Raw genomic sequence first — 5000 nt, 5'->3', positions numbered from 1 at the left:
AAAACCTAATAAAAACAACTTTTTAAAATACGCATCCACTTTAAATAACGCATCCGTGGAAGTAACGAACGGTTTAGTGCCCAAGGAAAGAATTTGTGGAGTAACTACTTCCACCAAGTATGAGCTATTACCGGTATTCCGTTTTGTCGTTGTCGTTCTCTTTAGCTCTCCTTTCGTTTCTGTTCTAGTCATAGGTCTTCCAGGCATCATGTAACCTTATCAGAGCTTCTAAAGATATACCCAAAATTCCAATACAGAGAAAAACTGCAACTCTAAAGGTTGGTTTTCACTAGCGACGGAGTCGGAGTCGGAGTCGATACTATCTAGTGAAAAAGCAAACCGTCAGAGTCAGAAGCAGAACACCGATTGCGCTGATGACTCCGCCGCTTATGATCCTGTGAAAACTGCATTGTCGGAGTCGGTAGCAGAAGCGGAAGAATAAACCAATCACAATCCTCGATTCCAAGCGTTGTGATTGGTTAGTTCTTTCGCTTCTGCTTCCGACTCCGACAATCTAGTTTTCACTGGATCATAAGCGACGGAGCCATAAGCGGAGTCGGAAGAAAATGGGAACGTTCTGATTATTCCGACTCCGATTCCTGGAGCTTATGACCCCGCTTACCACTCCGATCTTTGATTTTTCACTAGGTCACAAGCGCTCTTACGACTCCGACTCCGTCGCTAGTAAAAACCAGCCTTATGGAAGATAAAAATAAACACGCAGCTTTAAGTTTATATCCCTCCGATGCTTGACTTGACTAACTGCGTAGCCGCCAGTGTGGACCACAGCTATCATGATATGTCAAACTGGATTGAAACCAGCGAAAGAGCAGAAAGAAAACATTTTCCAAACTGTTTTCTACCTTAACACGAAAAGCGTTGACTGTGTAACTATAGTTGACGCAGTACGGCTGTGTAGCCGCGTTGAGCCACAGAAAGCGCGCGAAAAATGAAGCCTCGTTTATTTTTAAGTGAGTTAACCTGAGTTGAACCTGCAATCCAATCGAAAATCAGTAACTGGTGTCATATCTTGTTAATTATTAGTTTACGAGCCCCAAAAGAATCATGGGTAAATTAAGACCATGGGCTTAGTCTGTGCTGGTTTTCCGCTATATTGGCTGATGTTATTCGATGTTGAGTTCTTAAGACTGGACTATTCCTCTCTTTTTGATACCCCTACACAACAAACTGGCGACGGGGATTGCGAACTTGATTTACTACGATGTCACAACCATTACAACCTCAATTTGGTATTCTGGAAGCCGTTCGATGGCGTTGATTTTACAAATTACAGTGAACGCTTAAACTCCTACTTCGTGGCAAATAATATTGGCCAAGTTGCAGCAGATGCTTCCGATGCCTCCAAACGAGGAGCAGATAAGAGAAAAGTTGCCGTTACAATTTCCCTGATCGGTAAGCAAACGTATAGCACTCTTAAAGATCTTTGTTTACCAAATTTACCCGCTGAGAAGACATACGATCAGCTTACAGAAATTTTGAAAGGCTATTACAAACCCAAAGTACTTGAAGTTGCAGAATCCTACCATTTCCATCAAATACTTCAGAATAAAATGAAACTGTTACTGAATATGCTAACAAGTTAAAACCCTTTTAGCAGTGAACTGTAATTTTGGTACAAATCTTACAAGAGCCTTGAGAGATTACTTCGTGGGGGGTGTGAAAAGTCTAGCTACAAAGAAGAATCTCCTTTCTGAGGACCGTACTTGCTCAAGCAGACGAATTGGCAGAAAAAGAATCCAAACAAATTCAGTCTAATTCTAATTTAAGTGCTAAAGTTCAGGCTGTGCATTCTGTGCCAAAGAAATCTAGTCCAGCACACCCAGTAAAGAAACAACAGTCAGCGACTACCGGGAATATACTCATGCGAACTTTTGTTTTTGTTGTGGATCCTCACAACATTTGGCTGATAAGTGCAGCCACAGCACATCTGTTTGTAACTTCCGTAAGAAGAAGGGACATATAACCAAAGTTTGTTTTAAGAAGAAAAAGGAAGGTAGTTGCCACACAACTCACCTTGTTACGGCTACACCTACTCAAGGAGTAAATACTACTGAAGGTGATGGAGACACTCCCGACCATTTTACAGTCTACATGCGGAGTATAAAATCAGTCGCACACCTACCCCACAACTTTACAAACTTTCAGTTACAGTTGACAATAAAAAGATTCCGATGGAGATTGACACGGGTAATGCTGTTACCTTTTTAAATGCTACAGATTTTTCTAAACTGGGAGGCCACATTGAAACCCTAAAGAGCCCAACTGTGATTTTAAAAAGCTACACTGGCAACATTATTGAGTGTTTAGGGGGAAAAAAAAGATGGAATTCAAGATTGGAGACCAACTTGACTCAGTGTTAGTCCGTGTGGTCAAGGTTGTGTGTGCGGAGGTTGCCAGTGGAAATTTTGGTTGTGCGTTTTATTGGCATCAATAAAGAACAAGTATCAATATCGGTTCGTGTTCCTTACCCACTCATTCGGCAACTGCGAGTAGTTGCCTGAGCCTGAGCCTGAGCCTGAGCCTGAGCGACTATATAGAGTTTTTGACGAGGATGAAAAAAAAGACGTCCTATCGTCCAGGTACAAAGTGGTGCACCAGTTGCCAACGAAATGCAGAGAAAATATTCCACTCTAAGGACACATGTAAAAGACCAAAGAAGAGGAAAACGGTAGTAGTAGTAGTAGTAGTAGTAGTAGTAGTAGTAGTAGTAGTAGTAGTAGTAGTAGTAGTAGTAGTAGTAGTAGTAGTAGTAGTAGTAGTAGTAGTAGTACTACTACTACTACTACTACTACTACTACTACTACTACTACTACTACTACTACTACTACTACTACTACTACTACTACTACTACTACTACTAGTAGTAGTAGTAGTAGTAGTAGTAGTAGTAGTAGTAGTAGTAGTAGTAGTAGTAGTAGTAATGGTAGTGGTAGTGGTAGTGGTAGTGGTAGTGGTAGTGGTAGTGGTAGTGGTAGTGGTAGTGGTAGTGGTAGTGGTAGTGGTAGTAGTAGTAGTAGTAGTAGTAGTAGTAGTAGTAGTAGTAGTAGTAGTAGTAGTAGTAGTAGTAGTAGTAGGGCTTTATACACGGAAAATCATCAGTTTAAGCTTTACAAGTTAAAAACGAAAACTATTTACAACCGCTATACATGATTGCCGTGTGGGAATCCTATAATTATGCTGGATACCTTCTTCACGTTTCGCTTAAATTGATCGACAGGTCCAACATTCTTTAAGCTACTGGGCAAGTTAATCCATAATGTGGCCCCGCTATAGGAGAAGCTTCACTTTAAATAATTAGTTCTCTTTTTTCGGAAAGACAGTTTTCCCTCAGAGTTTCTCAGGTTGTAATTAGAGTAGTACTGAGTGAAAAGACGTTGAAGATAATCTGCGGCATGTCCATTCATTGACTTATACATCGTTAGGGCTCTCCGTTTCTTTCGTCGAAATGATAGCCTCTCCCAGTTAAGGGTGGTTAAGAGGTGGTTCGAGTTTGTATCAAAAGGCAATTTTGTAATTACTCTAGCTTCAGTTTTGCAAAAACCTTAAAAGATTTCTTCTTTATCGTTAGTAGCATCAAATTCTTTGAAGTATTTACGCTTTTGTATTTTTGTGGATAAATGTGTGTGTGTGCACTCTTTCGTCTTTTTAATAATATATTGTATTACGTCCCAGTGCTATCTTAAACTTAATTTCTTAGTCTAATTTGAGGAAGCCCATAGCTCCATAAGCTCTTATAGTTTCTTTATGGGCTTCCTCGCCTTTTTTACAATTTTTTGTATTTTGTTTATTAAATTGGATACATTATATGTAATCATGGCAAATAAAACCTTAAAACCTTAAAACCTTAAACCTTACTTCAGGATTCTGCAATTTTAGGCGCTTATCACTCAGGTAGCCACTAAAAGAGTCCCATACCGGGCTACAATAATCGAAATATGGCAATATCAGAGCGTTATAAATTTGAATGGCAGTTTCTTTTGGAATAAAGGGTCGCATACGTTTGAGGGGACCTATAGCTTAGGATACTTTCTTTCTTACTTTCTTAAGTTGAGCATCTATGGTAACGCCCAAGGATTTGGTATGTTCAACCCGCTTGATGATTTCATGGTCAATTTTTATTACTTCTTTATTTTGGACAGATAATCTCTGCCTTGCCCCAATAATCATAAGTTCAGTTTTGGCAACATTTAAACTAAGCTTGTTGGCTTTCAGCCAGCAGCTCAGTTTACTTAGTTCAGGGATCAAGGCTTGCTTGAGTTCCGTTAACGTTTTAGCCGATAGTGTAATGTTTGTGTCATCAGTAGACATCCTTGGCGCAGCAGCCCGCAGGCAGTTGGGAAGATCATTAATAAAAATTCGAAATAGCAAAGGACCCAGCATACTGGTACGCCGCACCTGAGATTACGAGCAGTTGATAGCTTGCCGTTGACATCACATCTTTGGGTTCGGCCACTTAGGTACGACGGGAACCATCTGATGGCTATCTTGTCAAAACCCAAGAATGACATTTTACGCAAGATGATTTCGTGATCAATGGTGGCGAATGCCTTAGTAAGGTTAATGAAAACGACGCCATTTAATAACCCATTGTCGATGTTAACTGACCAGTCATTTGTCGCCTCAAGCAAAGCAGTAAGAGTACTGTGTAAGAAGCGGAATCCCGATTGGCAACTTAATAGTAATTTGTCCTCATTTAGATAATGGTAGAGTTGGTTATAAACAATTTTTTCAAAAACTTTAGAAACTATCAGAATTACAGAAATTGGCCTATAATTGTTAGGATCCGATTTAATACCCTTTTTAAAAACTGGAGTCACTTTGGCCGTTTTCCATTCGCTTGGGTATATCCCAGTGAGGATATCTATGGACTTGGAGAATATGGCGGTAAGCGAAGTGGCGACTTACTGGCAGCCGTCTTTAACAGTTTACTCGGAATCTTATCAAGACCAGTGGCTTTTTTATCATCAATTTTCTTTAAA

This window comes from Montipora capricornis, chromosome 7 (assembly GCF_036669925.1).
Source record: "Montipora capricornis isolate CH-2021 chromosome 7, ASM3666992v2, whole genome shotgun sequence".
Lineage (NCBI taxonomy): Eukaryota > Metazoa > Cnidaria > Anthozoa > Scleractinia > Acroporidae > Montipora > Montipora capricornis.
This window is presented reverse-complemented; position numbering follows the sequence as displayed.